The sequence below is a fragment of the Salvelinus sp. IW2-2015 genome, linkage group LG20 (genome assembly GCF_002910315.2).
Source record: "Salvelinus sp. IW2-2015 linkage group LG20, ASM291031v2, whole genome shotgun sequence".
Classification (NCBI taxonomy): Eukaryota; Metazoa; Chordata; class Actinopteri; order Salmoniformes; family Salmonidae; genus Salvelinus; species Salvelinus sp. IW2-2015.
In genome coordinates, this window is record NC_036860.1 from 4743680 (window position 1) to 4756916 (window position 13237).

Sequence of the window (13237 nt, forward strand, 5' to 3'; positions counted from 1 at the left end):
GCCAGGCACGACTCCAACACCATCATTAAGTTTCCAGACGACACAACAGTGGTAGGCCTGATCACCGACAACGACGAGACAGCCTATAGGGAGGAGGTCAGAGACCTGGCTGGGTGGTGCCAGAAAAACAACCTATCCCTCAACGTAACCAAGACTAAGGAGATGATTGTGGACTACAGGAAAAGGAGGACCGAGCACGCACCCATTCTCATCGACGGGGCTGTAGTGGAGCAGGTTGAGAGCTTCAAGTTCCTTGGTGTCCACATCACCAACAAACTAGAATGGTTCAAACACACCAAGACAGTCGTGAAGAGGGCACGACAAATCCTATACACCCTCAGGAAAATAAAAAGATTTGGCATGGGTCCTGAGATCCTCAAAAGGTTCTACAGCTGCAACATCGAGAGCATCCTGACTGGTTGCATCACTGCCTGGTACGGCAATTGCTTGGCCTCCGACCGCAAGGCACTACAGAGGGTATTGCGTATGGCCCAGTACATCACTGGGGCTAAGCTGCCTGCCATTCAGGACCTCTACACCAGGCGGTGTCAGAGGAAGGCCATAAAAATTGTCAAAGACCCCCGCCACCCCAGTCATAGACTGTTCTCTCTACTACCGCATGGCAAGCGGTACCGGAGTGCCAAGTCTAGGACAAAAAAGCTCCTCAACCGTTTTTACCCCCAATCCATAAGACTCCTGAACAGGTAATCAAATGGCTACCTGGACTATTTGCATTGTGTGCCTCCCCCCAACCTCTCTTTTTACTTTAACCATATCTACATGTACATACTACCTCAATCAGCCTGACTAACCGGTGTCTGTATGTAGCCTCGCTACTTTTATAGCCTCGCTACTGTATATAGTCTTACTTTTTTACTTTTTACTGTTGTTTTATTTTTTTACCTACCTATTGTTCACCTAATACCTTTTTTGCACTATTGGTTAGAGCCTGTAAGTAAGAATTTCACTGTTGTATTCGGCGCACGTGACAAATATACTTTGTTTTGATTTGATTTGAAATTTGATAAACTTATGATATGTTTACGAATTCTAGCTAGGTGGCTAGGCTAGGGTTTAGGGTTAAGTTTAAGTTCAGGAGTTAGGTTAAAGGGTTAAGGTTAGTGTTAGGGGAAGGGTTAGTTAAATGGGTTAAGGCTAGGGTTAGGGAAGGGTTAGCTAACATGCCAAGTAGTTTCAAAGTAGCTAAAAAGTAGTAAGTAGTTGAAAAGTTGCTAAATAGCTAAAATGCTAAAGATGTCCGTGATGAGATTCGAACTCGCAACCTTTGCTTTTCGTTCTACATTCCATTTCGATTCACCACTTTGTCCTGGATCATCTGTCCTTGAGGGTGTGTTAAGGGCACCTAGGTGTTATGAAGTGAACCATGGTCAGGGCCTGGGCTCATTCTGCTAAGGCAGATCCCTCCTGAGCTCAATGACTTCACACAAGGAGGGTGCTCTCGGTAATAACACTGCTAGATGATATCTAATCCAGGTACTTGAAGTCTATCTGCACTCGCAAATGGTGTGTTTTTTTCTCCATTTCCCATCTCCCAACAACACATGGGTCTACGTACTGCAGTACATATCAATGACAGCAAGGGCAATAGAAACATTATTAATGTGTTAATTTACAGGACAGGCGAGGTGTGCAGGGCTCAGGAGACTGCAGTTTTTTGGACCGAAGGGGATAAAGCTGGAGGAAACGATTTCTATGATGATGGGGATCAAATAGGAAATATGAATTATTAATCACAAGCGTTTTGTCCCTAATGCCCCCGAGGAAAGAGAGACTGCTGCTAACACAATCGCCATCCCATTTATTTTTATGGAAAAGTTATTAAAGTATGTACTTGAGATCAAATGGTTAGTACAAGAGGAAACGATGAAAATAATGAATGTCATCGCCCGGGTCTGAACATTTGGAGGCTTTTAACAAGCGATCAGACATTTGCTGCCGTCCAGCAATAAATTATGACCTAGAGAACTTAAAACCTCCCTATTTATTTAGCTAAGAGTTCATTTTCAGAAGACAACGGTTGGCTGGCAAGTGACCGGGACTTCTCTGAGGGATTAGGAGAGTACATACAAAATAATCCAGTCTATTTGGCCCTCATTAAACTAACCTGCCTCAGCTCAGCCATATTCTCCAGATAAACCTGGCCACACCCCATTCATCTCAACGTAACCAAATGTACAGTATTACAATATTCTGCTGCAAAGCATACATACCATAATGCATTATTTAAAACTCTCTAGCATAGAATTCCATTACAGAAAAATTATCGCTCTGCTGTGCCAAATGATAATTAACCTGCTTGAGTGCAACTTTGTCGACTCAGGGTTGTGCTTACAATGGTAATGACAGTAATCTTATGTGAAATATTAAGCGGCACTAGAGAAATCCAATCAGTGTTGCCTATATAGCAACAAAAAAAGCATGTGTCACAGTGCATGGTACAGAATACATCTCAAGTCAAATCAAATCTTCTTTATCACATGCACCGAATACAACTGGTGTAGACTTTACAGTGAAATTGCTTATGAACCTTTCCCAACGATGCAGAGTTTAAATATAATAATACAAATAAAATAGTAACTAACACAAGAGGAATAAAATAAAATACACAAGAATGGAGCTATACTCTATACAGAGAGTACCAGTACTAGATCAATGTGCAGAGGTATGAGGTACTTGAAGTAGATTTGTACATGAATGCAGGGCAAAGTGACGAAGCATTCGGATAGATAATAATAAGAGTAAAATGAAGAATACAGTAGCACCAGCAAATGATGATTGTAAAAGTGTGTGAGTGTGCATGTGTGTATGTATGTGTGTTTGTGTTGTGTCGGTATACGTGTGTGTGTTATGTGTGTGTGTGTGCATATGTAGGGTTTGTGAATTTATGGGGGTTATGTGTCAGTGTAACAGTGTAGTGTGTGTGAGTGAGTGTGTATATGGTGTGTATATAAAGTCTAGTGAGTGTGTATATGGTGTGTATATAACGTCTAGTGAGTGTGCATAGTGTCAGTGCAAATAGTCTGAGTACCATTAATTGACTATTTAGCAGTCTGGCTATTTAGCAGTCTGGCTATTTAGCAGTCTTATGGCTTGGGGGTAGAAGCTGTCTCGGAGCCTGTTGGTCCGAGAGCCGATGCTCCGGTACCGTTTGCCGGACGGTAGCAGAGTCAGCAAATGTTTTGGGGGGGCAATTTTTCGGGCCTTCCTCTGAAACCGCTTGATATAGAGGTCCTGAATGGAATGGAGCTCGGCAGCAGTGATATACTGGGCTGTCCGCACCACCCTTTGTACACTTTGCGGTCTAGGGCGGTGCAATTGCCATACAAAGTGGTGACGCAACCAGTCAAGTTGCTCTTGATGGTGCAGCTGTAGAACTTTTTGAGGATTTTAGGACCCATGCCAAGTCTTTTCAGCCTCCTGGGGGGGGGTTGTGCGGTTGTGTGTGAACCATGCTAAGGACCAACCATGTTAAGTCCTTAGTGGACGCCAAGGAACTTGAAGCTCTCAAACCGCTCAAGAACAGCTCCAACGAGCTAACAGACAAGGTAAATAACTTTTAGTTAAAGTGTCACGTGTAATTTCCCCCCTAATTTCATAATGGGAAAGGTGGTGCAACTCAATATTAGGAAGGTGTTCCTAATGTTCCTAATGTTTTGTACACTCAGTGTATATTTATCATTCTGCACGAGAACACTACAGTATTTCTTGAGGCAAAGATCGCTGAAACAAGTCAATGTTTATTTTGGTCAGTGGAATCCAATCATTCACGTATAGTACTTTGAGCTGTGTCTGTGTTGACCAGGGAGTGTGTGTGCTCAGCTGCAGTACTGATGTAATGTGGATGACTTCAGCTCTTAACCTTCCTCTGTGGTTGTCCAGGTGAAGCTAGCTGATGAAGAAGTAGAGAGGCATGGCCACAGGTCAGCAGTGTTTATGACTAGTGTCAACACGCCTGACAGACTTCCCGGGGAGGGTTTATACACTTCCCACAGCGAGCGGCACCTGCCGAGGGGGATGTTTCCCATGTTTCCTTCATGCCTAAGGAAGCTTGGCATGTATTATGAATGTTTCCATCCACCACCAATGTAAATCACCCACCAAATATGACTTACCACATATGACAGGGAAGAGGTGAGGAATGATTGCAGCAATTGAATCTGGAGATGATTAGATGACCATGAAAATTGGAGGAGCCAGGTTGGGAATTTAGCCAGCACACCAGAGTCAACACCTTGATTTTTACAATAAGTGCCATGGTATTTTGTCACCACAGAGCCAGAACTGTGGATCACATGCCCAATCTCATACAATCCCCTAGATCTCAACGCACATGGAATTGAATGTGTTGCCAACTAAACATTGACAGTAGTAATTCCATGGAAGTATGATGATTTAGACCACTCTGGCTTAGATAAGGTTTACTTACTGACGGTGCATTCGGAAAGTATTATGGGGTATTGTGTGTAGATTGATGAGGAATTGTTTTATTGAATCCATGTTAGAACTTAACAAAATGTTGAAAAAGTAAAGGGGTCTGAATACTTTCCGAATGCACTGTACCTACCTACTTACTATGATGATGTCCAAAATGAACACCTTGCTCTGAGATGGGCCTCTTCATCTATTCATTAATTGTAGTAACTCACGTATTGCCAAGCGTATTGGGGTAGATCTTTGTTTGAAAGTTTGAAGGACAGCACCCTTTGCAGGGCAGTGTTCCAATCAGTGCCCTTGGCCACTATGGCCTCCGATGTCTGCTGCTTTCTAATGTATGTTACTTTCTAATGTACACCACTTTTCTTTCCCCGATACTGCTGTTAATCATAAAAAGATGGAGGAGCACACCTACAGGTCCTTGACACTGAGGCTTTGTGACAGAGCAGGCTCATTTTCATTCATGAAAAGCCATCTTTAATTGAAATCTTCGTTTGTCATTTGGAGTATCTTCCACAGTATAAAACAGTCCCTGACATAAGCAGTGCATTGGACTTATTATATCATTAGGAATTAAATAGGTCATACATTTTGATCTTGACTCTGGGGACAGTTACATTCTCACATTTCTATCACATTTCTCTTTTGAATGACACATTTTTGTTCTTGCAAAGCACAGATAAGGCTAATTGGACAGTCGAGAGGCTCATGAATTGATGATATGGCTTGTGTTGCTTTCCATTTAAGATGTGGACGGAATTAATGAATGAAAGGTCTTTCTCAGGTTCCTTGAGTTCTGTGTGACCTTGGGGATGTTTGTGGAATATTTCTTAGTTTTTTTCTTCTCTTTTCCTTGTCTCCTTTTGACAATGACAAAAGAGGCTTTACATGCATACCGATATGGCGCGTGGATGGAATATGGTGACACTCTGAATGTGAATTCTCTGAACGATTTGAGTCATCGCTAAAGTAGTCAATAATGGTCAAATCAATGCCAATATAAAGACTGCAGTAAGAGGAAGCAGTACATTGGTCTTTAATAAGTCCCATCCTGTCTCTGCCATAATGATGCTTTCCAAAAGTATGAATATTTTCTCATCATTGAAAGCCTTGTCCAGACATGAAATGCAATTCTTAATACATAGTGGATAAGCATTATGGAGGGTTTATTCTGTCATTAAAGCTGGCTGTTAATAAACTTTGTGTAGAACAGCTTGGCAATACTTGTTCTATTAATGTTGTGAACCAATGTTTCCATGAATCAATCAGCTGCTCACATTGCCAAAATGCCCAACTAGCTCTCATAGTCTCACGTCTGAATTAGATGTTCATCCATGTTTATCAAATGTCACATTTCTAAGTTGTTGCAAACATCAAATGTTTAAGGTTAAGTTTAGGCTTAAAACTTAAGCCTAAACTTAAGAATCTCAAAAACAACTTTTCTATAACTGGATTCAAACTTGCAACCTTTGGAATCAAAGGCAGATGCGTATGCCCGTCCACTATCCCAGTACACAATGCCATTGCAAAACCGAAACCTACTTGAAGGTAAAAGCGCTCACTGTTGCCCCTCGTGCCAGTTTCCACGTCATCTCCCAACGTCTTCAGACATGGATGGTCATCTCCCAACGTCCTCAGACATGGATGGTCATCTCCCAACGTCCTCAGACATGGCATGAGTCATCTCCCAACGTCTTCAGACATGGATGGTCATCTCCCAACGTCCTCAGACATGGATGGTCATCTCCCAACGTTTCAGACATGGATGGTCATCTCCCAACGTCTTCAGACATGGATGGTCATCTCCCAACGTCTCAGACATGGATGTCATCTCCCAACGTCCTCAGACATGGATGGTCATCCCAACGTCCTCAGACATGGATGGTCATCTTCCCAACGTCTCAGACATGGATGGTCATCTCCAACGTCTTCAGACATGGATGGTCATCTCCCAACGTCTTCAGACATCGATGGTCATCTCCCAACGTCTTCAGACATGGATGGTCATCTCCCAACGTCTTCAGACATGGATGGTCATCTCCAAGTCTTCAGACATGGATGTCATCTCCCAACGTCTTCAGACATGGATGGTCATCTCCCAACGTCCTCAGACATGGATGTCATCTCCCAACGTCCTCAGACATGATGGCATCTCCCAACGCTTCAGACATGGATGTACATCCCAACGTCTTCAGACATGGATGTCATCTCCAACGTCTTCGACATGGATGGTCATCTCCCAACGTCCTCAACATGGATGGTCATCTATCTCCAACGTCTCAGACATGGTGAATGGTCATCTCCCAATGTCCTCAGACATGGATGGTCATCTCCCAACGTCCTCAGACATGGATGGTCATCTCCCAACGTCTTCTAGACAAAGTGTTAGTGGTCATCTCCCAACGTCTTCAGACATGGATGGTCATCTCCCAACGTCTTCAGACATGGATGGTCATCTCCCAACGTCCTCAGACATGGATGGACGTCGAATACTGACTTGTATCACGGGTGACCCGGCTGAAAACGTCATGGTCCAGTATAGTATCACAGCCCCAAAACAGTCTCCATTCTTCCGTGCCATATTCACTGACCATCAGCAATAGGCTGTAACTCCTAAAGCAGAGCAATCAAAGTGAATCGACAGGCAGTGGAAGCAATATGACACTTGTTGTTGTGCTTCTTCTCAGTGAAGGGATTATGCCTGATGTTGTGGGCTAGAGGGAAGAGTGGGTGTTTACCTGAACTGATCAATAGGAAACTCTAAAAATTGCTTATTTTTCAAAACAGAGATGTAGCTTTTTGAGTACTCACAATAGGGTCATCAAACAACATTCTTTGAATAATCATAAATATGAAAGGGGTTGTTAGGTTCCTGGATGCTGAATGGTTGACAACAACTCACACACAATATCATGACGTGTTAATCTCATAATTCCACTGTCCCGCAGCCCAGGTAGGAAATTCATCTCCCTCTGGAAAAAAAACATCTACACATGATTTTTCAATGCTACTATTTGGTTTGCAACAGTTGGGGGTTGTATAAACCTATCTGTCTGCCTCTACGACCTGTGTGATAATGTATATTTTGACTAATGCGATCTCTCCCATACCAGCAAAGAAGAGGCAAGCACTGGCTGTCACCAACCAGCTCCCGAACCATGGACAGTTCTTACACTCATGTGCCATCAACGGAAACGTCCCTATTAACATCACTAACTAGCTTGGTTAGCTCTGACTCGCCAACCATAATAGTTGTTGCCTATTTAGGCCGATTAGATATTTATTAAATTATTATTTATTGAGGTTCTTGTCTCTCATTATCATTTAATCTCTGCTAGTCAGCTACATAATGATTTTTTTAGCATAGCAACGTCGAATGAATAGAATTATTAGAATTAACGACTAGGTCAAAAAATGAGAAAATAGCTATTTACTCATTAAATTAATATTTGTCATTAATATTTGTATAAATATGTTGGCAACCGTTTTATAAAAGCCATCAGGCATTATTGCTTAAATAGTTGTTTATCTTTGTTTTTAGAATAACTGTCTGGTCTTTGGTAAAATGGTAAAACAATTTTTTCTTCATCACAAAATGTCACACTTCAATGATAAGAACTCAATATATCCTGGGTAGAAATGGAAAAACTAAAGCTTAATCGTTATACCTTTTCTCACAACGATAAACTCACCACCTTCGTCCATATGTTATCCGACTCCTGTGGGCAAAATCATATTTCTTAGTTCGCCATCTGAAAATGTGTATCTTCCCACTCGCCTGGTATACAACGGCTCTATATGAAAAGGTACTCTATCTCTGTACGCTTAGTGTTTGATGAATAGCCCCTTGTATATCACATGTCTTATCCATACTAAATACTTAAACAGGGACTACAACGTTCTGTTTCCCTGGAAGTCAAAGAGAATTACGCTCATGGAATTCTGCAGCATATGATACGTAATGCTCTAAATCTTCGCCCGAATGCATCTGCTCTGCTGAAGAAATGAAGCGTTCTGTGTCTCGTCGTCATCGGGACCCTCCTGAGCCCTCTAAGGTCACAGAGATCATTTGCCTGTTAAAAATGTCTTAACACCGACTGCAAATGATCACTGCTAGAGAATGATAATGCTGATGATCTCTGGTGTCGATTCTCTGGGTGGTTCAGGACGATACATCTTCCTCACCAGGAAAACCTTTTTCACCTTGTAGTTCTAACATAACATGAGAAATGATAAAAAGGCCAGGTGGAAGTCACCATTTTATAGGACTCCTAGCCTGGGGTCCTGAAAGGGCCACAGATGCCCAATGAATCATACACCTCCATACATTCTGCAGCCCACTACTCCCCCTCTTAAAGAATGCTGTGGCCTACTGAGGCTGTGTAAATGACGTAGTCTGGAGAACCACAGTGGACATGGCTCAGTGCTCACTATCTGAGGGGGAAAACGAGAAAAACGAGACTGGCATGGTGTTTCTGATAAATAAGACACGTTCAGAGAGGATGGTAGTTGTCAGAGGCCATGCTCTGGAAGTTCAAAGTGAAGCGCTTCATGGAGTTCTGCAAAGGGTCTGTTGGGAATATCGCCCGCAAAAAAAGATATATCTCAGTGCCCTTATACCATACATACTGTGATGCATAGACATAAAGCATAGCCTCCAGACACTGGTGAATCTTTCAACTTCATACAAACAGTACAAATTCTGTAACATATGTAAATATGAAATTCTACACACAAGCTGCTCAGTTGCTATTTTTCCTCCTGCTACAAAGAGTCTTTGTAATAATATCACATGCATGAGATGTATACTACAAGCATGTGATGGAAGATCATCTTTTTGGTGTATAGCTAATTGTAACAGCCAATTATCCCATGTTTTCATTATACTGGCTCGACAACTTGAGGGTCATATTCCGATTTTCATGCTGCGTTTGGAGAGAGCAAACAAGCTGTGATTTTTTTTGTGGAGTAGCATGCCAAGTTTTTGATGTGCGTATTTGTTTATGTCTTGGAGAAATATTGTGAGTATGTATATTTTTAATTGGTAGTGGGGGTGGCGGGAGGCAGGCAGGCAGGCAGGGGAAGCTGGTTATATTCCGCTTTTCTGCTGTATGCTTGTTGTGCGTGGCTGCTGCTTTTCACTCCAGCTTGCTGTATGCTCACCCTGATATGCACCCTCAGGCAGTGTGCCTTTCATTATTTCTTTTGAAACTTTCATCTGAATTCTCAGAGGGATTAGCCCTCTTGATTCCTGACACAGTCAATGAAAAACAAGCCTCATACACTGGGAGGCTTACAGCCGGCAAAGCCATGCTCAACCCTCCCTCCTTGCCTTCCCTGTACTGTGTATGTTGGAGCTGTGATGATTTACGCAAGAAGTGGATGCTCTCTTTCTCTGTTGTTTTGTTTCATGTCYAAACTGGGGTRATCTTCAGTTTTCACTGGAATTCATCAAAGCTTCAGAGCWAGAGGTTAATTCAGMGYAAAATAWSAGCCATTTTCCATTTKATATGAAATAAGAATAATTTGTATAAGTCATGATTTGTTGCATAGCAGGTCCAACCCTCACCCTATGTTGTTGGTATATGAGTCAACTCTCAATATGAAAATAATGAGGGGTGTTTGAAAGGATGGAATTGATGATGTTGAAGAAATAGATTTGGTAGAACTCACTCCAAATGTGACTAATTAATGTAAGCCGATTGAATTGATCTCGAGTGAGAATTGAATGCAAGCAATTATCTGGAGGATTTGAATATGAGTTATCGGAATCAACCCTTACTTATCCCTCATCTTTAGTATTCAATTCGCATGTAACTCTGAGCAAAACTGCAATTGGTCTTTTGAGCACTGCCATGGCCCATTCTTCTTTAATGAGGGGTGTGTACCCATACAGGCTGCAGAGCACCTTGGAGATCTGTATGTGAGATACACTGTTCACTTCATGTCTGAGAATAATAATTAGCCTGTCTTACCTCCGGTGCTCCAAAACCAAGCATGTTCATTAAGAATGGACAGGGCACTATGATCACCTTCTGCGCCTGCAAGAATAATGTTAAGCCTGTTTATGTGGTAGTCCGGGGAAAATGTTGGAGTCCAGATTCCTACTGCTGTACGGAGAGTCAGTGGATTATTAAATAGTGTCACTGAATCCTTTGGGATTTTAAATGTTGTGTGTTGTTGACACCCTCCCTCCTCCAAGTTCTCCTTTGTAGCTTATCTTTGTCAGCAGTTTTATTACTTTGCAATGCGCTACTAAGCAGGTGGAGTTAATCTATCTTGTTTGCCCTTCAGTTATGGTTTACTGTCCGGGGGACTGGACACAAGTGTCTCCAATAATACCTTAATTAGGCGATGATGGACTGTTCATTTAGTATGCAAAGCTGCAAATCTTTCTCTCCACTGATCGGGTGTGCCTCTGCAGTGGTACGGCAGGCCAGCGCTAATGATCTCAGCAAGTGGCAGCAATCCATTGCAGCGCTGCAGCGAGGGCACATTAATCTTGCAGGTGATCTGGTTGATGAATGACCCTGGCCCAGAAGCACTGGCAGATCCCGCCTTAATTATGCTGAGGGAGCCACACCTGGGAGGCACCGGGTCGCACCGCACCGTGGGGACGTCTTGCAGATTCAGGGATGGCTGACTGGCTGGGACTCAGGAGGAGTGGAGCCATCGCAGCAGCTTACAGATTGTTCTCGTCTCACCACAGCCTAATGCTGGACTAGGAAGTAGAAGCTCCAAAGCGCCCTGGGAGAGATGACAGTGTTTCCTGATGCCACCACTCCAGAGAGGAGTTGATGTGTGGGACATGATCCCCAGGTGGAACTTAGCGGAAAGGGCAAATATAAAGTCATCAATCCCAGACGTCACAATGATAGGTCATTAGGAGCCAAGTGATTTCACAGGGTCTTCTCTCTGAATGTGAGACTCTTTGAAGGAGCTTTTTTTTTTCTTGTGATGTGGCTTCGAACGGTGCAGTGCATTTTCACTACTGCTCCAATGGCACTCCATTAATTCACAGTGCTCAGCAGGACAAGTGTTGCATCAGCGACACACCCAATGACCCCAAAATAGCTCAATAGTACCACAATGTACAGCATAAGAGAAAGAGAAGGAAATTATTTCATCTGAACAATTCTGGATCAACCTTATTTCTCTAAAAAGGACTATAGCCATTCAAAAAAAGTCCATGTTAAGTGACACATGAAGTGGATCAACAGACCAAATGAGTCTAAAGATCTCTGGCCCATTGTCTCTTTCAACATTCTTATTGATCCTCTCCTGCTGTTTTACCAATGTGCCAGATCCTTAATACTGTAAAGGTCTGCTGGTGTTTAGGGATGGTATTATGCTTCTGTCTCTCAAAGACAGATTGACCATACAGAATGTATTGCAAATTGCCATGAAGCCTGTCAGGCAGAAACAATATGATGAAGTACAACCCGTAGCATAGTCCTTAATGAAGCAAGAGCCGGGATAAAAGTTCTGCCCCCCAAGGACCTGCTGATGGTGGCCCTATGGTGATCCAGTAGGAGAGGCCTAATACAGGTAACTGACAAAATAAAGGAAACACTTGCAGAGGGATACAAAGTATATTGAAAGCAGATGCTTCACACAGGCGTGGTTCCTGAGTTAATTAAGCAATTAAAATCCCATCATGCTTAGGGTCATGTATAAAATTGCCCAGTGGCCCATTAGTTTGGCTACCATGGCTAGAAGAAGAGATCTCAATGACTTTGAAAGAGGGTTCTCAAAGGAGCATAGGGGGGTTTAAGTGTGTGTGTGTGTGTGTGTGTGTGTGTGTGTGTGCGTGCGTGCATGCGTGTGTGTCTCAGTCACCAGATCTCAACCCAATTGAACATTCTGGAGCAGTACGAGACAGCGTTTTCCACCACCATCATCAAAACACCAAATAATGGAACTTCTCATGGAAGAATGGTGTCGCATCTCTCCAGTAGAGTTCCAGACACTTGTATAATCTATGCCAAGGTGCATTGAAGCGGTTCTGGCTCTATTAAGACACTTTATGTTGGGGTTTCCTTTATTTTGGCAGTTACCTGTACATCTCAACTCTGGTACTGCGTGAGTATCAGCCCCTCGCTGTCCTCCCTCTAGGTATGGTCTCTTGGTCTTCACTGGTTGCTATATCGAACATACAGTATGACCCATTCTGAGGTTATTGGATTCTTTCGCCCAACAAACCCCACTGTGGATAATTTGTCCCTTTTTTTGCAGTCCTAGACAATTACTTTTTTATCAGAGCAAATTTGTAAAACCTCATTATTTTGTTCGTTTGGAATGAGGATCAATAGAGATTTATCCTTTGTTTTATTTATTACATTGGAATAGAGGAAAATACCCATTGTCCATTTTCCAACTGCTTTCCATGTAGGGTGTTGCCTTATCATATTTACACCTTTAATTGTTCTGCCGTCTTCTGTGGGCTTTTCAAGCACAGACTGTAGAGACATGCTGTCTGGCTAAGCGTCACTTCCGTGAGATGCTCAGAACACTTTGCTGAAGCCACATAGTTAGAAATGGAACTGCTTTCCGGCCACAACCTTGGAGCCAACTGCTGCATTGCAAACATCCAACAAATTGATTTAATTGCATTCACATACAATAAAGTGGGGATGTAAAAGGTCAGTAAGAAATGATCCAAAGCCCAAAGGAGCTTGTTTTAAGGGGCCAGCTGAATTTAATTCACATCCATCACTTTTTATCATCTAATTAGTTCACAGAATGGCAGGCTGGTCAACATTGGGGGAAAACAGCATTATCG